Source organism: Diabrotica virgifera, chromosome 2 (assembly GCF_917563875.1).
Source record: "Diabrotica virgifera virgifera chromosome 2, PGI_DIABVI_V3a".
In the NCBI taxonomy this organism is placed as follows: domain Eukaryota; kingdom Metazoa; phylum Arthropoda; class Insecta; order Coleoptera; family Chrysomelidae; genus Diabrotica; species Diabrotica virgifera.
Window position 1 is genome coordinate 172765663 of NC_065444.1, and position 24877 is coordinate 172790539.

Here is a 24877-nt window from a genome sequence, read left to right on the forward strand (position 1 = left end):
TAAACCTGTGTACTATTAATTCTTTTAATTAAATTCAAGGTTACACAAGCTTCCAGGCCTAACAGAGGTATCTGATCGTTGGCTTTTACAACTTCAAATGTCAAAACATGACCTACATTATTTTTATTATAACAGTTTAATGCAACTTTACCAAGAGATCTAGTTTTAAAATCAATACTACCATATGAAACTAGAGTCACTTTTGACTTAAGCAAACAAGCATCTGGGCACACCCGATTCAGTACATTTAATGGCATTACGCTTACCTCAGCACCAGTGTCTAGTTTGAAATTGATTTTCCGCTCATTTACCTGGAGCTCCTCTGTCCACATGCGGTTGCTGCCCTCATGAACCGCCCCAACATGCCTGCCTAATGAGCTTACATAAAACTCTTCACCTTCGCTGTCAGTCTGTTCATGTTCTTCGACATGATGTACCCTTCGTTTGGACCCACTTGCCTCATCCGATCCAAGTTTTCCCTTACTTTTGCAAACATTAGCAAAATTATGTCTCCCTTGGCACTTGGCACACGTTTTGTTATACGCCGGACACTTTCTTGGAGGGTGAGAGTACCCGCAAAACCTGCATGATTCTCTGTTACCTGAGCTGTTACTGCTATCACTACCACTATCTGCTTGCCTAGATGGTTTGCGGTCAATTTTCTTAACCACATTCAACTGTACTACCTCCTGCATCTCTTTTGATAAATTTTTGCTGGTTTCTGAAGCACGACAAATGTTTATTGCTTTTTGTAGAGTTAGAGACGTTTCTCTAAGCAATAGTTCTTGGGTGCCCTTTTCAAAAATGCCCATGACTATCCTGTCTCTTAACATGTTATCTTGATCCAGGTACTCTGTGGTTTTTTCTCTTTCTCTTTGTTGACCCTCTTTCTGCACAACACTATTGAACAAGAATCTTTCAAATATTACATTTTTCTTGGGTGCACAATATGCATCAAACTTGTCCTTTAATTTTTCAAGAGTCAAATCACCTTCAATGGTAAATGTATTGTACAACTCCAATCCATCATCTCCTACAAGACTTAAATAACAAGCAACTTTCTTTTTCTCAGTTTTCTCGGCTAATCCAGAGGCCTCCAAATAAATTTCAAATTTCTGCCAGAATTTTTTCCAGTTGGCCGAAACATTGCCATCCCAGCTTAGAGGCTCAGGTGGTCTAAAAACAAGATTTTCCATTTTCTTCTTAATTGGTCACTTTACCTTTAATCACATCAACACCTGACACCATGTATAATATTAGAAATAATGCCAGAGACAGTTATTATAGTTCTTTATTAATTGTTGAACAACCATGATGCCACACCACACAAGAATGAGTAGACAAGCGAGTGACATAAGGCAGTGACTAATCATCCGCCGGACGGTATACAGTATCGGATATGTTCCGAATACCAACATTATAATACAGATTCTTTCGTCCTTTTTGGTTTTAATTTACCTTTATTTTTCATTACTTCTATTTTGTTTTTCCCGCTGTTAAGTTCCACTATGACAGTATTTTCTCCTATTTTCCTTGCTCCATTTACATCTACTGAAACTTGTAGCTCTTTTTCTATAAAATTCTCCATAGCCCCTCGTAAAACTTTCTGATCATTTGTATCAATTTTCTTTTTCTAATTGACCTATTTGTTTAATAGCTTTTTCGTTTGTTTCTCGCAGCTTTTTTATTTTATCTTTGTAGCCGCTTTGTTGATCTTTCAGTTCTTTAATTTTATTCTTTAGTTGTGTGATTTCTTCTCCAGATCTATATTGTTCTTTTTTTATGTCTTTTATATCCATTGCTAATTCCCTCATCATTTTCATCATTTGTTCCATTCCGCTTATGTTTTCTTCATCTGTTTGTTAAGATGTTATAGCTGCTTTTTTGATTTTTTGCTGGGATGTTCCTCCTCTTCCCTTCTCCTTTTCATTTCATCAGCTAATTCGCTATCTGAACTCATTGTTCTTAATGCCTAGTTATTTTTTGTGCTAGAGTTATTAGTCAACGCGTCACGGGTGAAGTTTCGTGGAGAACTCTACTCACAGTTCAAATTTCCACCCGCACCCGCGCTGGCCGTTACTAATTTTCCAGCACTTTTATTCCTAGGTAAAAATAAAAATCCGTCCCTGGTTATCTGTTTATAATAAAATTAATTATATTATAATAAAGTTTTCTACTTACAGCTGATTCTGTTTATTAACATGCTTTATTTTCCTGTAGAAATACACCATTCACAATAATATTGCTTTGTTTCCACCTACTGTAAAACCTGCTTTGTTTATATTCGATATGACACAAGTTTTTATCACTTTACACAAGAATTTAATTCCTTATCGTTGGAATTACTTTTATTTCTTAGTAAACATCTATTCTTATGTAAAATCGTTCAATAAACACGATGGTTTAATTATTTTTCCGCTAGCTCCAGTAGTTTTTGAGAAAATTGCGAAAAATCTCCTATTTTACAATTTTTCCGGATTTCCTTGCATTTTCTCGCAAAAAAGCACATCTATTTTTATATAAACATCCAATAAACACCATGGTTTGATTATTTTTCCGCTAGCCACTGTAGTTTTCGAGAAAATTGCGGAAAATCTCTATTTTACGATTTTTCCGGATTTTCCGGCATTTTCTCGCAAAAAATCACATCTATTTTTATGTAAAATCGTCCAATAAACACGATGGTTTAACTATTTTTCCACTAGCTACTGTAGTTGTTGAGAAAATTGCGAAAAATCTCTATTTTACGATTTTCCGCATTGCCCGGCATTTTCTCGCAAAAAGTCATATCTATTTTTATGTAAAATCGTCCAATAAACACGATGGTTTGATTATTTTTCCGCTAGCCACTATAGTTTTCGAGAAAATTGCGAAAAACCTCTATTTTACGATTTTTCCGGATTTCCCGGCATTTTTTCGCAAAAAAGCACATGTATTTTTATGTAAAATCGTCCAGTAAACACGAGGGTTTAATTATTTTTCCGCTAGCTACTGTAGTTGTCGAGAAAATTGCGAAAAATCTCTCTTTTATGATTTTTTCTGATTTTCCGGCATTTTCTCGCAAAAAAGCACATCTATTTTTATGTAAAATCGTCCAATAAACACGATGGTTTGATTATTTTTCCGCTAGCCACTGTAGTTTTCGAGAAAATTGAGGAAAATCTCTATTTTACGATTTTTCCGGATTTCCCGGCATTTTCTCGCAAAAAAGCACATGTATTTTTATGTAAAATCGTCCAATAAACACGATGGTTTAATTATTTTTCCGCTAGCTACTGTAGTTGTCGAGAAAATTGCGAAAAATCTCTCTTTTACGGTTTTTCCGGATTTCCCGGCATTTTTTCGCAAAAAAGCACATGTATTTTTATGTAAAATCGTCCAGTAAACACGATGGTTTAATTATTTTTCCGCTAGCTACTGTAGTTGTCGAGAAAATTGCAAAAAATCTCTCTGTTACGATTTTTCCGGATTTCCCGGCATTTTCTCGCAAAAAAGCACATCTATTTTTATGTAAAATCGTCCAATAAACACGATGGTTTGATTATTTTTCCGATAGCTACTGTAGTTTTCGAGAAAATTGCGAAAGATATCTATTTTACGATTTTTCCGGGTTTTCCGGCATTTTCTCGCAAAAAAACATATCTATTTTTATGTAAAGTCGTCAAATAAACACGATGGTTTGATTATTTTTCCGCTAGCTATTGTAGTTTTCAAGAAAACTGCAGAAAAGCTCTATTTTACGATTTTTCCGGATTTCCCGGCATTTTCTCGCAAAACTAATTTCAGATTCGGATTCCTGAGGGTCGAAAACATATTTGCAAAAGGTTTTCGTCTTCTTTGCCAATTTTGAGCAGTTGAGAATATTTCAGTGGACTAACTAGGTGGGTAAATGATTTTAGACATTTTTCATTAAGAGTAGATTAAGATTAAGTAGATTTTCATTCAGTAGATTTAAGACTTGTTTACACGGGTAGAGTAATGATGCAAGTACTTGATAGAGTAGAGTAACTCTACCTGTAAAAATGCTCAGCACAGTAGAATAGCTGGTAGAGTGTATAGTTGGCGTTAAAGTAGAGTGACTAGCAACCTATGGCAAAGTAACTACTCTATGACCACCACTACTGCCAAAATGTCTACTCGGCTGCACACTCTACCCATGGAACACGCTCAATTATGGCAGAATAGAGTAGGTAGGAGAGTACATGGGGGCGCTGTCATTCTGGCTGCAATTGTGTTTTGTGTAAATAGTGAAAATGAAGTTCACCGAAGATGAAACTTTAAAACTTGTAGAGCTATAATACGGCGAATACCAGTGTTTATGGAATTTAGGTAGTGTATACTACAGAAATAAAAGTTTGCAGCAAGCTGCGGAGGATGAAATCGTCGAAAGAATGGTAAAGGAGGCTTTGGAGTAAACGAGCTTAAGCAAAAAATTAAGAATTTAAGGTGCACTTATAATCAAGAGTGTTTAAAAATACAAAAATCGGTTTCACTATACTAGCATCAGTACTATACTTGTACTCTCCTCATGTGAATGGTATCAAGCCATTTTTGGTAGAGTACTACCGCTACTCTACTCTCCTCAAAACTCTACCCATGTAAACAAGTCTTTAGAAACAGTGGAAAATGAGGTAGCTAGTAGAGTAGTAGTAGAGTAAAATATACTGGTTTAGCAAATTACAATGTTTTAAGTTAATACAGTAGCGATCAACAGGTAGCCAAAACGTGTTCCAAGATTGCCACTGTAATTTTGAATATTTTTTCGAGTTATTTGGCACACGTATTCGTAAAATAATAAAGAATGGCGGTACAGAGCCCAATTTGAAAAATATATTAATATGTGGAAATTACTCTGTAATTATACAATATTTAAAAAACGAGCCTGTACCGCCATTAAGAAGAACAAAAAAATACACTTTCTTCAAATAAACTTTTTTATCCGATGCCTAGATTTTGTGTAATTTTGGAACTACTAATGAAATAAAAAATTTTAGTAGTTCCAAAATAACACAAAATCGGATAAAAAAGTTGTATTTGAAGAAAGTGTATTTTTTTGTTCTTCTTAATGGCGGTACAAGCTCGTTTTTTTATATTGTATTTAATTACAAAGTAATTTCCACATATTAATATATTTTTCAAATTGGGCTCTGTACCACCATTCTTTATTATATTAAGAATATGTGTGCCAAATATCTCGAAAAAATATTCAAAATTACAGCCGCAATCTTGGAACACCTTTTCGCTACCTGTTGATCGATACTGTTTCCTCTTAAGATAGTTTTAATAGTTATTTATGATATAAGTATTAAAAGTACAATTTTAAGACGCGCATGTGAAAGTTAACTTGAAAAAATAATTTTATTAATGTTTTGACTTCCACATCAGATGTCATTGTCAAAATACAAAATATTCATTATTATTAGGTTTATTCTAGCAAACAGTCAAACTAGTCAAAAACCGTCAGCAAACAGTTGGTCGGTAAAAGAACATAATACAGTCACCAGTGCGATCCCCTCTACTCACGCTGGTCCACTATTCGCTGATGATTTCAAACTGTTTGAAACTGATGCTAAAACAAACCTATTATTATTATGCATATCATTATCTGTAAATAATATTTCTTCTGATTGTTAATTGTAAAGGATAGAAAAATTACCATTTATTTTATTTTTTTTTAGAATCAGCTGAGAGAAGTGGTCTACAAAAAACCAGGAAGGAAACGGAATATGTGGCTACGAAAGGCAAAAGAAAGGTTTACAAAGCAAATGTGACACATTTTTTTGAAATATTTAGGAATATCAGTAAATTGCATTAAAAAATGTATGAAAAGATTTTGTTCAATAAAAATGTTTATATTTATCAAGGATGTATTATTTGGTATGGCCACATATCGTCAGTGACGTAATAATACATCCTATCTGTTTTTTTTCATGAGTTTTGTAAGAGAGACTAAAAACTTGTCTTAGGGTCACCTCCTGTTTTCATATGATATTTGTTTTGTAGTAAATTAAACTATCTATGAACTACAAAACAAGTCAAAACTTACATATGAACACAGGAGGTGACCTTAAAACATGTTTTTCCATCTCTCATACAAAACTCATGAAAAAACAGATAGGAGGTATTGTCACATCAGCAAGGATGTACAGTGATGAGTGCCCTAATAACCGGCAAAATATGGGCAACATATTTAGTTGTGAGATAAAAAGAAATGAAACTAGTCGAGCTGGGAAATTTAGCGAAATTAACCTTTAAATTTACGTTATATTGATCCCACCTTTACACATATCGGAGAAGTATGTCAACTAAAACTGTCACTGTGACAGTGGCAGTTTCCAAACTCGTCTGATATGTCTGAAGGTGGTACACAATCAATACAATCTAAATGTATAAGTTAATATCGCTAAATTTCCCAGCTCGACTAGTTTCATGTCTTTTTATCTCACTACTTAATACATCTTTTGTGCTATTTTGCCGGTTATTAGAGCGCTCATCACTGTATTTCTGGTATATCCAGGGAATGTCTACAAAATATATTTTGAATGTCCAGAGAACATTCGTGGACATTCATGGAATGTTCCAATAAGACATTCAGGTAATGTTTAAAATGCTGACACAGGATTTTCCTGGGATGTTCAGGGAACATGTTTTCGGGGATATTCCAGGAATTTTTCAATGTCTGTGTACCTTCTATGGACCTATATGGAATATTTTGGTGTTATTACCGCCGCACTCCACTTGCGATTTGTAATCAGGAAGATTGAACACATTGTTTCAAATACAAGTCAATCCATTTGTGACTAAATAATCATGGATTGACTTCTATTTGAAAGAATGTGTTCAATCTTCACAACTACAAATCGCAAGTGGAGTCCGGCGCTTAGGGCTACTTCCTCTTTGGTATTATGTATTGTACTACAGAAATCAGGAACTTTCCTTCTAAATATATGTATGCATCTTGGCCATCAAACATATTCTTCGAAACATTTTTTTAAGGGGTTACATAGGTCTTGTGGGTAAAAAACTGACTTTTTAAAAAAAATATATCTCGAAAACTAAAATTTATTTTTATTTATAATTGGAACATGTAAAAGTATAGTACTTAAGGTAGTCTCAAAAAAAGTTTCAGCCAAAAATATTCATTTTTGTAGAGTTTTTTGTACACAAGTTACAAGTACACAAGTTGTAGTACACAAGTTTTTTTTGCGTTGGCAGCATAACTAAGTCCAGTCTCATCTGAAATCAAAAAGTTTCTTGTAGTTTATACCTCTGGCTAGAATATGAACGAAGGAATTAAAAAAAATGAAATTTGAAGATTTTACATAAGTTTAAACACATTTTTGACCCCAATTTTTCTCATTTTTAAAGTAGTTTTTTTTTATAAAACAAAAATGACCTCATCTAATAAAAAATCCTTTGTTCATTCACTAGCCAGAGGTATAAACTACAAGAAACTTTGATTTCAGATGAGACTGGACTTGTTATGCTGCTCACTGCAAAAAAGGGCTGTTGTCGAAAAATTGCAGTCAACTCTACAAAAATGAATATTTTTGGCTGAAATTTTTTTGAGAGTACTATACTTTTACATGTTTCAATTATAAATAAAAATAATTTTTAGTTTCCAAGATATAATTTTTTTAAAAAGTCACTTTTTTACCTGCAAGACAACAACTTGTTGATTTCAAATTGTAACAGTTGTTTTGCAAAGTATGCTGCCCTCTTGTATTTTCTGTGTTATCTTCATCATACAATTACTTCATCTAAAAATTTTCTGCGAAAAAAAATAAAACAAAAGTTTAACCACAGAATCAAGTTACACAAATTTTCAAACACCTCACCTGACACAGCGTCTCAAGTACGATTGCGCGAATTGGTAAATATAACTCCGCACGACCACGCAACTCGAAACACAAGTACGCAAACACGGTTGCGTGAAGCGTGGCTCGCAATCGTGAAATTTACGAGACTTGCTCGACCTGTAGATTCTTGTGGTTTGCATCGTAAAGCGCAAGGTAACCAAATTCTGTACTGGGATCTATAATTTAGTAGTTATGCGTATTAGTATGAACACGGGGTGAATTAAACAATACACTTTACAGTTGGGTTATCCGTGTTCGGTGAGAATCAACAAACTCTAAATCTCTAAGCGAGCAAATTAAGGATAGTTTATTGTTACAAGTTTTAGGAGAAATCTAAATTACTACTACATACTATGTTTTATATTAAAAGCTAATAGAAAAATAACACGGATGCATTTTGTAAATTAAAATTTTATTAAAAAATGTCTAAAAATAATATATTTAAGAGCGTAGGCGCCAAATTTCGGACAATACTTTTTAAATGCATTCATTTTTTTCAAGTCCTGAAACTTCTAACAAATATTTTTGAAAAATTTAAACGCAGAATGAAAGACTATGTACTACCGAGGCACCAAAAGCCCTTAGAATAAAAAAAAGTTTGTTTTGAATGAGATAGTTGAAATTAAAAATTAGACTCAATTTTATCTTTTTTTTTCACCCCTGTAACTTATTAAAATAAAGCGGGGAAGGCAGTTTCTGTTTTTAGTTGATTCAGAGTTGGACCACCATCTCCAGATAACTATTTCTGCATCTCATGCGTCATCGGTGGAGCTATGCAGTCACAACTCTGAATCAAAAATCAACAAGCCTGCCTTTTAAGGGAAATTATCGCGATGCAATAATTCTACCTTTGAGACGCAAAAGAGCGACATCTTACGTAAAAACGAGGAAGACGAAAAGACTCAGATTAGGCCAGGAACCGAAGCTTTTCACCTCGCAATTTTTACAGAATGGATCGATTTGTTTGAATGGATCGATTTGAGAATAAGTAGCGGATAGTCCAAGGATCAAAATCTATATGCCGAAAGACGCTTTTACCATGGGGGTGGTTGCCACCCCATCTCGAGGGTGGTTGCCACCCCATCTCGAGGGTGGAAATTTTTTATTATATTTTGACCGCAAAAGTTGATAAAAACATTCATTGTAAGCAAAAAATATTCTATACATTGTTTTGCTAAAATTAATAGTTTTCGATTTATTCGCTATCAAAAGTGATAGTTTTGTATAGAAAAAATCAATGTTTTTCGATATACTCATTTACAATTCACTCAATTTTTACCGTAGAAAAAATTTTTTCCAACCAAGTTCTTGGAATTAAATAACCTACAATTTTATATTGAAAAATTTTTTCGTATGTCTGATGCTAATCTTTCTATTCTGAAGAAAATGGCATTTTTTACCAAACTACAAAAATTCGTTATTCCCTTTTAACTCCAGTTTTTGTTAAAACTAATCATTCTAAGCCAGTCAAACTTATAGAATCTATTAATAATACATAAACAAATAAGAATGAATAAGGCCAATGACTAAAAACACCGCTAACTTACATTATTGTGCTTCCAATTCGATTTCTCCTTTTTTTTTTCAAAAAAAATATTGATTTTTTAACCGTAACTTTTTTATTTTTTCAACTAGAAATTTTGGTAAAAAATAATTTTGTAGGTTTTTACAACATATATAAGCCTATTAATATTAAATATTTTTAAAGTCCTCAGTCGCAAAAAGAGGTGACTTTGAAAGAGTTGGTAAAGGTGGTTTTTGCATGCTATTACAAGTTTTAATTGTGAATAGCTCACTCAATTGTTGCAGAAGAAAAATTTTTTGAAAACCTGGTTCTTGGGAATTAAATAAGCTACAATTTCATATTTAAACATTTTTTCGTATCTCTGAGGCTAATCTTGCTATTCTGAAGAAAACGCCATTTTTTTCCAAACTGCAAAAATTTGTTATTCACTTTTAACTCCATTTTTTTTAAACTAATCATTCTAAGCCGGTAAAACTTTTAGAACCTAATAATACATAAATAAAAAATACCGAATAAGGTCAATGACTAGGTACAACATCTGTGTGATGCAGACAATATAAAGATTGCCATGACACTTGCCAACATTCGTCACGGATGGACTTAGCAATAAGAAGAACCATTCGCAAAGTGACCATTTTGCGAATGGTTTTTCTTATTGCTAAGTCCATCCGTGACTAATGTTGGCAAGTGTCATGGCAATCTTTATATTGTCTGCATCACACAGATGTTGTATTGAACCGTGTTCTGTGGCAACATTGGAGGGCGTATCTGAATTCATTTCCCATACTGTGTCAGAAGAATTGTATCTTTCGAGATTTGATGGTGCTCAGTACCTCTCGATTATTCTGAGGAGCTCTTCATTTGTAATTTGGTCAGTGCAGATGATTGGAAGTATAAATCGGTGCAGGCAAAATGTTCCTGGATAGACGGATATTTGATTATATCATTTATTTCATTGAGAAAACTAAATCTTAAACTAAAACATATAGTAATTAAAGAAACATAGAGAGAGAGAGAGAGAGAGAGAGAGAGAGAGAGAGAGAGAGAGAGAGAGAGAGAGAGAGAGAGAGAGTGAGAGTGAGAGTGAGAGTGAGAGTGAGAGTGAGAGTGAGAGTGAGAGTGAGAGTGAGAGTGAGAGTGAGAGTGAGAGTGAGAGTGAGAGTGAGAGTGAGAGTGAGAGTGAGAGTGAGAGTGAGAGTGAGAGTGAGAGTGAGAGTGAGAGTGAGAGTGAGAGTGAGAGTGAGAGTGAGAGTGAGAGTGAGAGAGTGAGAGTGAGAGAGAGAGAGAGAGAGAGAGCGACGACACGGCAGCAGAAGTTACAAAAGATTAAAAAGTATTAAGCTGTGTAAACATTAACTTTATTAATATTATTGATATGTATTACTGAAATTTGAAAGGCATTTTGTTTGTGTTATGTGTCTCGACGTACCCCACTATTTATAAGACACCAGTACGCTCGACATGTTTCGACCATAAATTCCATCAGCTTTTCCATCACATACTGAATTTATTAAAATACTCCAGATGTTTTCATGTATAGGATAATAATATCTAGTTCATATAAAGAAGGTAAAATAGTTCTTCCATGTTTCTAATTCTACTTATTTGAAATTGCTGAGACTGAATATGAAATGGAATCTCGTTTTGTTAGTATATTTTATTCATGAATGATCCCGATAAGGTTTTCGCTCTCCTGATGGATTACATTGAAACTAAGAAATAGGTTGGTCGTATTTCATTTTTGATGTTTATGCGTTGTGATCTAGTTAGATTGGAAACACTCATGTGAAATTTGAAGTTATTAATCGATTTTTAAGCTTTTTTACCACTTAAGGATATGAAGTAATCGTATTCCATATGAAGTATAAGCCTCCTAATGGCGGACTGCAGGCAAAAATACATTGGCTTACGGGGCAATCGTTACAGCAGGAATTCTGGCAGGTAAAAATGTAAGTGGGTGTTGTACTTTGGTTACATTGGTGGAGTGTTGGTCAAATTATACAGGACATGATGCTGATAGAAAAGGACATTCAGGCATTAAATGTCCGAAAATATTGGATTTACGGTGAGCCGTATTTCAGGAGGAACGGTCTTTGAGGAGGAGGAGGAGGATAGGGTCTTGGAATGTTAGAAGCCTGACAGGTATGAGTTATATTATAAATATGTAGGGTATGGTGTTGGTAGAATTCTGCCGTGCTGCCAAAACGCTGTATCTGCAGAGACATCACATTCGAGTAAAATCGATTTTAGTTTAAGAATTCGTATACATTTACACAGGATACGGCGTAAGACAGTGTTTAATGTGTTTTGGCTTAACTTATGCCATTTTTAGTAAGCAAATAAGATGGATATGCACATTTGGGTTAGAAAGAAGTAAAAATTTCATTTTTTCAGATTTTTGCAGATACGGCGTTTTCGCTAAGCACGGCAGAATTAGCAACAGCATCAGACATGGAAATTGTTCATTTATGTTTCAAATGAGAGACTGTGGACCAACAACATAAGTTTCATGTGCTGGACATCGAAGTAAAAAAAGAAAACGGAACCAAAATATCGGAAAAGAGCACAAAGAACTAAACGGTGGATGTTAAAAGACGAGAAAAAAAATCTGAATAGACTGAAGGAGACCCACTATCGATAACTTTGTTTAAGTGAGTCTTTTACACAATAATACCAAAGAGTAATTTAGAAAGAAAATTGAACAATTTTCAACACGCAGCACCTATGCTTAGCTTATGCGGATTAACGTATAGCTAAGACAAAGATAGAATTAATAAGAGTATTTATTATCAGGAAATGAATATGAAAACATAAAAAACATTATTATCAGTAGGAGTAAAGAAAAAAAATTTGAAGATTAAACCAGATGATAAAGTTTATGAATTTGAGCATGTCGATGACTATACTTATTTGGGAGTCATATTATCAGAGAACGGCCATGCTAAGAACGAGATAAGAGTAAGACTGGCAAAAGATAACACGAAATATGGAAAGAGGACTGAGAAGATTATTAAAATCTAAGTTTCTATCCAGGAAACCGAAGCTGTACATATACTCAACAGCAGTGCTGTTTTTGTGACGGTACGCGCCGGTACGCCGTACCGGGACCTCTTGGGGAAAAAATAAAAAAAAACAACAAAATTATAGTTGCCTTGATCCCAAACAACTTTAAAACGCCCTTATTGAGGCTAAATTTAAAAAGTTTTCCCGGAGGTGGACCCCTTCTATGAACACTCTCCAGACCCCCCGGAACATTGCGTACCGGAACCCATATTGTTACAAAAACAGCACTGCTCAACAGTACTGAGACTTCCAACTACCACACGTGCATTGAAGACGTCGTTGTTCAAAAAAACTAAGGAGAAGCGGCTAGAAAGATGGAAACAAAAAATACTGAGAAGCATTTTGGTAAGTATAGAGTATGAGAAAGGGTGCAGAAGTAGAATCAACCAAAAAGAATATAAGCAATACAAGGGATTAAAATTCAACATATATCAAGATACAAGGAATGCGGTGGCAGGGCATATGCAAAGAATGACAGAGAAGAATTCCTAATATGGTTCTTCATAGGCTGTTCATAGTAAAGAAGAGGAAAGCCGAGACAAGATCTCTAGAAAACAAAAATGACTTACAGAAAGTATGTGTTCTGGACGGCAGAAAAAAAAAACAAAACAGAAGAAAATGGAGAAGTATCGTCAGAAACTTTTGTAAAAAATAGCTTAAATGATTACAAATATAACTTTTGGCCCTTTGCCTGCAATGCCTGTTGTACACTGATTTATATATCCAAATAAATTTTACAATGTATGAAATGAAATAGAATTTGTTGCCGACATGGAGAGAAAAGAAAATATTAGCAAATACTTATAACTTTCTTCTTTTTCTTAGTTTTTCTTAATTTCACACAAATCATCTTTCAGAGATTCTAAATATTTTTTAATTTGATAACACTGTTTGTCCCCGTAATCTTTCTCATATCCTATTCTACGACATTCAACTGGAGGAATGACAATTTCTACTTTCATGTAGAAGAGAATATGTACTTTCAGTACATATTAAGTACTATTCAGTACTATTCGTAATGGAAAACTGGAACCCCTCCTCTCTCACTCTATTATTATCTCTCTATATCTCTTTATCTTGTATGTCTTGTATATCTCTTAAGATTAGTTATTCAAAATTTAGGTATAAATCTCAGAAATTTTTAAGAGGCTACATCAGCGCTCCATCAAGACGGAAAACGCGTTCCAAGATTGCAGCTTTAATTTTGAATATTTTGTCGAGTTATTCGGCACACGATGTGCGTCATTTACGTAATATAGTAAAGAATGGCGGTAGAGAGCCAAATTTGAGAAATAGGTTAGATAGTATGTGGAAATTACTCTATAGGTATTTTAGAAATTTTAGAGGTTTATTCAGTAGTCGTATAGGTAGGTTTATCAAGTATCAAAAAATTTTGAAATAAAAATGTATACCATTTTTATTCAGTTGCAATGCGAAGCCAAAACCGTCTTAATTTTTACTTAGATTAGAGAGTGCAGCCAGCACTCTTATCGACGATTTCACCTCTTGTTAGAGGCTCTTCAGAGAATGCATAGGCTGCTTTCTCTAGTCCAGGTAAAAACTTTTCGACATATTAGTCCCCCATCTGAAGGTAGTAGGTGCGTAGCGGCATTTGCTAAATGAAAGACTAAGTTTTTCAACCTAATAAAAAGATTTGTAAAATAAAATATTTTTAAAAGATTTTTAATTGAAAAACTTATTGGCCCATTTTCCTGGTGACAACCCCAAGGCTTCTACAATATGCAAGCCAAATGGATGCTGCAGTGAAGACAAAAGGGAAGGAATTCTACACTATGCAATTCACAACCACCGTCTGCAGCTTGGTAAAGTTCCATCGGAAAATGGACCTAGTTACTCTATAGGAGTAATACTAATATAAAATAAAAATGTATACCATTTTTATTCAGTTGCAATGCGAAGCCAAAACCGTCTTTGTTTCATCGGTACAGCCTTTAACAAGAGGTGCCTCTGAAGAGCCTCTAACAAAAGGTGAAATCGTCGATAAGAGTGCTGGCTGCACTCTCTAATCTAGGTAAAAATTAGACGGTTTTGGCTTCGCATTGCAACTGAATAAAAATGGTATACATTTTTATTTTATATTAGTATTACTCCTATAGAGTAACTAGGTCCATTTTCCGATGGAACTTTACCAAGCTGCAGACGGTGGTTGTGAATTGCATAGTGTAGAATTCCTTCCCTTTTGTCTTCACTGCAGCATCCATTTGGCTTGCATATTGTAGAAGCCTTGGGGTTGTCACCAGGAAAATGGCCCAATAAGTTTTTCAATTAAAAATCTTTTAAAAATATTTTATTTTACAAATATTTTTATTAGGTTGAAAAACTTAGTCTTTCAAAAAATTTTGGTTTACTGAGATTGGTGTAATAAATTTTGGGAAAAAGGTCTCCTAGTTTTAGAATATGTGATTTCGACAAAAACGCCTTTAAAGTAATTTTACTGTAATTTTATTGAATAAAATGTTCATATTTACTTTTTTCTTCTAATCCCGATGGATTTTGGGTGCTCTCACTGTCCAGTAAAAGATGTTCGTCAAAAATCTTTGTTCATAATTCTGCTCTCTTTTGATTTCTCGCTTCTCGTTCTATTGGCTTGGGCAATATGAGCTTCGTCGATATTTTCCTACCAATTCGTGGCTATTTCTCCAATTTTTATTTCCATAAGGTGCATGCACTGCATCACTAGATTTTTAATTTTTTGGCCGAGGAACTCTTGGCCGGCAATTCAGCATTGTTTTCTGCAGTAAACTGATTACTTATATCGACGCGTGCTCTTACATAGACTGCCTTTTAAATGGTCATCTGATCCAGGTATTTTTTCCGATTTTTAAAATAAAAATTTCGATCAATTTGAATAATAGTTTCAATAATAAATTTTTACGTGCTCTATTTATAAGTTTTAGAACCCAACAGTCAAGTTGTAGCTGCACAGCTCACGCGTTGTTGTGTACAAACAATTTTTATCTCACTTAGGTATCGTTATAAATACGGCTATAAGTTCGTTTTTATTTCGAATTGTTTAATAAAATTTTAGGATAATATTTATATGATCCTAAGGAACGATTTTACGTATAGAAACAAAAATAGATTTTTTTAATTTAGAAAGTAAAAGTCCCCGGAAGGCAATAATTTTATTACAACAAATTTCCTATTTTATTTTTTGGGCTATTAGTATCTAAGTTTCTGGTTTTTTCTTAAGTATATACATTTTGTGCTTAACTTGTATAATATATTGCTGCTTAGGTTAACTTTAATTAATCAAATTAAGTGCTCCAAAGTTACTCGGTAAACTGTCTTAAAACCAAAGTTTTCGAGGTTTCGTTAGTCAACTTGAAACTTTCCAGAGTTTGCTATGTGTTTATTACTAAAACGCATATTGTATCATCTGAAAATTTCTACAAAGTGCTAGTAAGTTTTACGCTACATATTATCTACATTAGTTGCTGTCCTAGTGAAAATTCATTCTAGAAACTTTTATGTCCGCCAATAACTGTTTTTTTAGGTTTCCAGAATAGTGCAGTCACTGAAGGTGGATATGAACTATTACCTCCGATTTCGTTGAACCTCCACCGATTTGCATGAAAATTGGTGAGTGGTTAGAGGATATCTCAAGGAACAAAGCTGACATGGTGCCAACTTGCGCTTCTACCCTGGGGGTGGATGCCACCCCTTCTCGGGGGTGAAAATTATTTTATTAAAAATAACCCCATAATTCCATAGAGGGAGAAATTATAAGCAACATTTGTTATATAAAGTTATTAAAATAAATCAAAACGTTTTGAGATATTATAGAACAAAGATTTTTATCATTCGTGAAAAAAAAATGCATGTTTTTAACAGATTTTTCATATATAACTCAAAAACTATAAGTTTCTGCAAACAAGATATGATTATCAAAATTGAAGATAATAAAAAACAAAATAAACTCCTTACTAGATAAACCTTTAAATGTTAACTAAAAGTGAGTTATAAGTAATTGAATGTATATTTTTATCGGTGAGAACCCAAATCTAAGTATTCACACTTAAATAACGGGAAAATGATGCATTTTATAACATAAACTTATTAAACATTTGTCAAAGTATCTAGAAATATCTATCAAATGAGCCTCCGAACAAGTTGATAGCATTAAAATTTATGCTCCAAAAATTTTTCAAAATTTAACTTTTAAAAATTTTTCCAAAAAATGTTATTGCTTTTTTTTAATAACTCCGTTAATTTGTAAGATATCAGTTTTACCTAAAAACCATCTAAAAGCTAATTCCAAGGGCTATTAAACCACGTTGAAATTAATGTTTTGAAGCTCTTACTTTTTTAAAGATAAAAGGTTAAATTGCCCTGGTTACATGGTTCTCACAGCAAAATTTAAGCTTTAAACGTTTCTTTCTCGGTTATTTTTTACCCTACAGAAATAGTGAAACAAGCATAATATTTGATACAGAAAAAACTAAAATTTGGTTACATATCATTTTTTACGTATATTGAATAATTTCGGAGTTATTATCAAAAGAAAATGAAAATTACAATAATTTTAAAATTTCTGAATTTTTTTAGATTGTATCTTTTTTTCAAAAATATGCATTCTAAAGCGGTTAAAATTGTCGAAATCATTACTTATGCTAATATGTATAAAGAGATTCTTGTAAGGATTACTATAAATTTTAATTTTTGTGGAAATGGCGTATGTTTTATTTTTCACTTTTTCATAATAAAATCGAACGTGTTCTTTTATTTTCATCACAACTTGCTTAATTTTGACGCTATTAACTTCTACTGTAGCTCATTTTGATGGGTATTCCGAAGTACTTTGATGCTTAACAGGTATATTTTATAAAATGTATCGTTTTCCCGTTATTTAAGCTTGAATACTTAGATTTGAGTACTCGTCGAAAAAAATATACATTCAATTACCCATAACTCACTCTTAGTTAACATTAGTTTAGTTCTTTAAGTGAAGAGTGTATTCATTTTTTTCTTATCTTAAATTTTGGCAATAATAACTTTTTTCTAAAAGCTTATAGTTTTTGAGTTATACGTGAAAAACAGCTTAAAAACATGAATTTTTTTACGAAAAAAGAAAATTTTTGATCTTTAATAACTCAAAAAGTATTGATTTATATTAATAACTTTATAGAACAAATTTTGCTTAGAATTTGTCCCTCTATCGATTTATTTATTATTGTTAATAAAATAATTTTCACCCCCGAGAAGGAGTGGCATCCACCCCCAAGGTAAAAGAGCAAGTTGGAATCATGTCACCTTTTATCCTGTAGGTATCCTCTAACTACTCACCAATTTTCATGAAAATCGATGGAGGTTCAACGAAATCGGAGGTGAAAACCCAGTGACTGTACTAGAAATTCTATTAATTTATTTAGCAGAAAGAATGAATATGTAATTTTTCCACGACTATTGGTAAATGAAATACATAATTGCGACATCATATTTAAAAATACAGTATGTCCGGACTAAAAATAGATGCATTATCAGGAATTATTTATTAATGATCATTAAACCACACTACCACTGTTTTGGGATTCTGTGTGTCCTACATGTAAAAAAGTATGAGGGAAAGTGGGGCTCTAGGGTCCGCGGGTATAAAGGTCCAATGTAGGTACCTAACTAAAAAACTAGTAACGTATCGTTCGTTCTAACTATCCGGGGCAAAAAGGTGGCTTGAAAAACATAAGGGGCATCTCTGGAAGTCGAGCCACATCATTAGGACGAGATATGCGAAAGCGTCTCGAAATTTTAAAGTAAATTGTTTCATTATTATTCTTTTTAGTTTCGAGGAATGTTCTTTCGTTTCCACTATAAAAATCCGCTAACTAATTTTTTTATTATTTTGTTCTCAGACTTTATATACTCAGTTACATTAGAAGCGTTAGACCAAGAAGGAATAATATTTTGGCAACAGAACGACTATACTTAGTCTAATATACTTACCGTTGCACGTCATTCACGTCATAGCCCGTGAAGTCACATGATACCAACACGAAATATTTAGGCGGTAGGTGTGTTCTTTTTTAGAATCATTTTGCCGAGTACACTGGAATTACAGCCACTAGACATATTTTATTATATACGCGTAGAAATAATATTTGAAGATTTATTTCAATGTTAACTAAAAAAAAAATACACAATAATATGTTTCATTTAATTTGTATAAATGGATTATAAAGCGTTTTTATGAAGCACATTTGTTCGGAACACACTGTAACTGTATTCGAACGAAGGTGATATTTTGGCATAAATTGGTAACATTTATTTGACAGCTGCGGTGATGACACTTCATATTTGTTTTTATTCTTTACTATAAGTTTTTGTTTTATTATATTTACTGTTTTTATTATTTACTTTAACGTAAGATTATAACTTAATTCTTGTTTTCGATTTCTAAAATTTCTATTTATTGAATATTAATTTGTTTTGTTGTATAATCCACTTCCGCAAAAATTATGTGATATATTTGATTTAAAATGAATTCAAGAATTTTTTGTAATTGGGCAATAATGTTAACTCAGATCTCTGACTTAGATAATGACGTGCAATGGTAAGTATATTAGACGGACTGTATATTTAAAGCATGCTATGATAACAATACCAATGTTTTTTATCTTTTATACTTTTTACAATAATAAAGTTTTATCTTTAAATTTTTTTTTGAAGAAACCGATTTACAAAATTGGCTGCTACAGAAACTTTTAGTTATTATTCCTCAGTCTAGTTGTATCCATTGTAAGAATATACCTCGAGTTCGAAGACACTAAAATTATAATACTACCATGATTTTGATAGGGATAGAATTGTTGTCAATAGAGATATGGGTTTGTCGTATCGCAAAATTGGCCGTCGTGTTAATTGTACGGCAATGACCGTGTCATTGGCAATGTGTCGTGTGTGGACAAAAGAATAAATATGGAGTAAAATAATACGAAGAATACCAACTGATCAACCGAGGTGACCGTCAATATAGGCACTTTAGGTTACTGGCTCTGCGAGACCGTTTTGCTACTACGCGTCAAATCGCTGACTAATGGTTTGGAGTAGAAGGTAGACCTGTTTCTATGCGTATACTATTCCGCCCACGACTACTGCTTCCTTTGACTGCGGACCACTGTCATCATCCTTTGAATTGGTGTAGGGAACGGCAGCATTGGGTGGCAGAATGATGTAATATAGCATTTATTATATTTGGTCGAGATTTTGTTTAGCTTCGTATATCCTGGACCGAACAAGTCACCAACGTAGAGGTAATCCACAGAATTAGAAAAGAGAAAGAAATAGTGAGTACAAGAAAACTTGAATGTCTAGGACACATTTTTAGACACGACAAGTACCGTCTATTTCAACTGATTATCGAGGGAAAAATAGATAACATGTGCGACTAAGCAGCAGAAAACACTCGTCACTCCAAAATTTGCAGAAGTGGTTCGGGCTCACATTGGTCAAACTATTCAGAAGTGCCTAAGGAAGATCAGAATTGCCATGTTAATAGCAATAGAAAACGTTCGAATAGCGGAGAGTGCACTTAAAGAAAAATATATAATATACATTTGATCTTACATATAGTCCAGAAAGCCACTGCGCATCCGCTAGGAAAAATATTCTAATTCGGATTTTCTGCACAATCTTTCTCAAAAAGGACCCCTTTTAACAAATTTGCATGTTGCCAGGACCAAAAGGTGGTCAAAAATTTTTTAAACGTTTTTTTTTTTTGTTTTTTTGCTAAAGTTATTTTTTTTGCATGGAACAAAATTTTTTTAGATTTTTTGGATCATTACAAACAGAAAAGGTCTTTAGTGACTTTTCTCTAAAGTTGATAGTTTTTAACATATAAGCGATTAAACATTGAAAAATTGCGAAATCGGCCATTTTTAACCCTCAAAAGCTATGTGAAAAACTGAAAATTGAAATATTGCCAAGGTAGGTGAATATTCTTTAAACATCGATTGATGAAATCCCGAAGAGATTTTTGCAATACAATATCAAAAACCCCTTTGTTTTTTAATTGCCAATCAAGCGTGCGCTACACTATTTTCCACCGTTGCATGTGTATGCAGTATGGTGCAAATGATAGGAATAAATTCGTTACTTCGTAAACTGGCGACTTTAAGGAAAAATTCCGAAACAGGTCGATTTTTATTTTAAGTTATGATATTGTGACATATATGGTATACTAGTGACGTCATGCATCTGTGCGTGATGACGTAATCGTTGATTTTTTTAAATGAGAATAGGGGTCGTGTGCTAGCTCATTTGAAAGGTTCTTCAATTCTCTATTCAGTTATATAAACATTTACATAATTATTTATACAGGGTGTCCAATAATTTAATTTTTTTGTCAATTTGCCAAATGATTTAATTTAATAAAAATTTTTTGGACACCCTGTATAAATAATTATGTACATGTTTATATTACTGAATAGAGAATTGAAGAACCTTTTTAATGAGCTGGCACACGACCCGTATTCTCATTTAAAAAATCATCGATTACGTCATCACGATCAGATGGATGACGTCACTAGTATACTATATATGCCACAACATTATAACTTAAAAATAAAAACCGACCTGCTTTGGTATTTTTCCTTAAAGTCACCGGTTTACGAAATAACGAATTTATTCCTTTCATTTCCACCATACTGTATACACATGCAAAGGTGGAAAATAGTGTCGCGCACGCTTGATTGGCAATTAAAAAACAAAGGGGTTTTTGATATTGTATTGCAAAAAACTCTTCGGGATTTCATCAATCGATGTTTATAGAATATCTACCTACCTTGGCAACATATAAATTTTCAGTTTTTCACATATAGTCCTGTCGCCAGGGGGGGTACAACGGCCTCCTTAATTCAGATGGACTTACCCAAGTTTTTTTTATTTAATTTGGCCCGTAGAATACGAATTTTTTGGGTAACAGTTGATCCGGATGTCGATAAGATTGTTATAGACAAAGAACTTGAGGAATTACATAACAGTGATTTCTCGCAAAACAAAACATATTTTTGTATTTTTTGGGTCATTTTAAGCAAAAAATATTTCTACAAGTTTTTTCGTAGAATGCATAGTTTTCGAGATAACCGCGGTTGAACTTTCAAAAAATCGAAAAATTGCAATTTTTGAACCCGAATAACTTTTGATTAAAAAATAAAGTAGCAATTCTGCTTACCGCATTTGAAAGTTTAAGTCAAATTATATCGGTTTTGATTATTTGCATTGCTAAAAATTAATTTTTTTATTGTTAAACTAATATATAAACACATAGGTTTCCCGTGCCTAATACATGCGTTTTAACGCATGCTACGTAGAAATTGCCTCGCTTGCACTTGTAGCTACTCTACCTACTCGTTCGATTTTAAATGAGAAATCATAGAAAACATCACTCACATACTAGGTGTTTACTACAGTTTACAGCTTTGTTTAACAATAAAATAATAAATTTTTAGCAATGCAAATAATCAAAACTGATATAATTTGACTTAAACTTTCAAATGCGGTAAGCAGAATTGCTACTTTATTTTTTAATCAAAAGTTATTCGGGTTTAAAATTTACAATTTTTCGATGTTTTGAAAGTTCAACCGCGGTTATCTCGAAAACTATGCATTCTACGAACAAACTTGTAGGAATATTTTTTGCTTAAAATGACCCAAAAAATACAAAAAGATGTTTTGTTTTGCGAGAAATCGCTGTTATGTAATTCCTCAAGTTCTTTGTCTATAACAATCTTATCGACATCCGGATCAACTGTTACCCAAAAAATTCGTATTCTGCGGGTCAAAATATATAAAAAAAACTTGGGTAAGTCCATCTGAATTAAGGAGGCCGTTGTACCCCCCCTGGCGACAGGACTAATAGTTTTTGAGGGTTAAAAATGGCCGATTTCGCAATTTTTCAATTTTTAATCGCTAATATGTCAAAAACTATCAACTTTAGAGAAAAGTCACTAAAGACCTTTTCTATTTGGAATGATTCAAAAAAACCTAAAAAAATTTGTTCCATGCAAAAAAAATTATTTTAGGAAAAAAACAAAAAAAAACGTTTAAAAAAATTTTTTTTGACCAACTTTTGGTCCTGGCAACATGCAAATTTGTTAAAAGGGGTCCTTTTTGAGTAAGATTGTGCAAAAAATCCGAATTAGAATATTTTTCCTAGCGGATGCGCAGCGGCTTTCTGGACTAATAGAACATAGGGCAAACCAATCGTAAAATCCAAAATATGATTTATGAACATTCCATTTTTATTTGTAATTAATTTAATTAATCTTAATTTTCAGATCTAGGTCAATACTACTTTCATAATATAGGTCACAAAATTGATCTCGAATCACTGACTCCAGAATCATAGCCCAAGAATTATCCGGGAAGCAATAGAGATTGAAAAACGGCCGAGCTGTCTTAACAAAAGATATGAAGGCACCCAGTTACCTTCGACATGGAGACCTCTCCTAAAGTAAACAGCCCGCTCCGCCTACCAATCAAAATCCCGCCATTAGGAATCTTCGCGCCAACCCCTACCTAAGCGCCACGTCAGTGAATCCCGCCGTAGACGGTATAAATGAACCGTCCGCCGTGTAGAGTGTCTTCACTGATACTAAGAGCTCGGGGGCCCTGAGGAAGACGCCAACGAGGATGTCAAAAGTTCGGCACAGTGACAATAGATACAGTTCAACCCGGAATCCTGGTGAACTCAATATCCATTTTTTAAATAATATTCAACGCCCAACTCTCAAGCCGTTGCTCATCTCTTTCTTATTGATAGCAGTGTTAATGTGCTACAAAGTAAAAAAGTATTGTATAAGAAGAATTGTTGATTAACGAAACTCAACTGCCAGATGAGGGATGTGTTTTTAACAAGGTGGCGCAGCTTGCCATACAGCGAAATCCGTACTATCATGGCGGCAGGATATTAATATTCAAGCTGGTGTGTGTGGTTGAGAATACCACAGCAGATTACTGGATCAATATTTCTATTTTAAAATGGGTTTCAAGAAGTCTTAATCTATCCCTTATCGAGATTCTCTGGCATCAGATGAAAAAAACACTTATAACTAAAACAGTTCCCAACTCCTAACAATTAATGAGCTAAAAGGGATAAGTTCAGAAAATTAACTTTCAACCAGATTACTTTCAAACATTAGTAAGCTCTACGCCAAAGAGAATTTATGCCTTTTAAAACGTAAGAGTGTCTCCATGTTTGGTCCAATTTTGCATGACATTACTTTTTCTTTTTTTTTTTATTTTATAATTATTATAATTAATAGAAGTATCAATTGTGGAGGTATGGCGTGAGGCCTGGACGGTGACAGATATGCTCACGAAAAAACTAGAAGCATTCGAAATGTGGGTGTACCGACGCAGATATCCTGGACCGAACATGTCACCAACATAGAGGTAATCCACAGAATCGGAAAAGAGAAAGAAATCGTGAACACAATTAAACAAAAAAAAAAACTTAAATATCTATAGGAATGCAGCTTGTTATTATCTGCGATATATTAGGGGAGTATGTTCTAGTATGTCGTAGTACTCATCACGAAGTTCGTTTCTGGCCAATTGTAGAAGATTGGCTGGAGGGAATGGAACTTTGCTCTTGGGGATCCTGGTGAATCTGTTTCCGCGCCTATTACAAGGCGTTTTTAGGAGATTTTTGGCTCTGTTGTTAGATCCATTGATTGTACGTTGTACGTACTTGCTGCCGAGAGAACGCGCATATTGGTTTTGTTTTAATTCATATGGGTCTGGAATCGTATAAATAATATGTTTATACGATACGAGATAAACAAAATGAATAGCAGGTATATTAATTTACAGTACAATAGATTAACAATAGATTACTTTCTATCTGTACAGGAAATTTAACCACACCACTCAAATACAAATGATAAGCTTAAGATTAAGGTTCTGAAATATATTGATGACAACTATACCTGGTCTTTACTATATCATCCGGCACAGAATGGTTGGTGTCTTTTGAACGATCTTCCGAAATTAATATGTAGTAGCATAAAAATATAGTGAGGGAACAAGTGAATAACGTAATATAAATAATAGAATGTTCTTAAAATTATAGTATTAGATGCAAAGAAATCAATTTTTTCCAATGTACGTGTACTTTTTATTTATTTAGTTAATTTATTGATAAAATAATGGCCTTAATTCAAATTATTTATAATTTATATTTTTTAGTTTGAAAATAGATTTCTTTACGCTAATGTAAATCAATATAAATATAGATCAATAACCTACCTCGCAAATTATCAACTAAACTTATACAGCTGGCTATAATATTAAAAAGCTTAGTTACAACGATGAAGTCTATTGTTAGATTACTTTACTCTTTTTTTGTGTTAGTTAGGTATACTACATCTTCACATTTGCGTTTTGATGACATTATCGAATAAGTTTTTAGAAA

The 24877-nt window shown here is 33.3% G+C and overlaps 1 protein-coding gene across 12 annotated transcripts in view; it reads right to left on the reverse strand.

Moving 5' to 3' along the window:
* The window catches only part of LOC114331473 (transient receptor potential cation channel trpm), a 1429758-nt gene that overhangs the window by 861965 nt on the left and 542916 nt on the right, over window positions 1-24877 (reverse strand). The window lies entirely within an intron of this gene.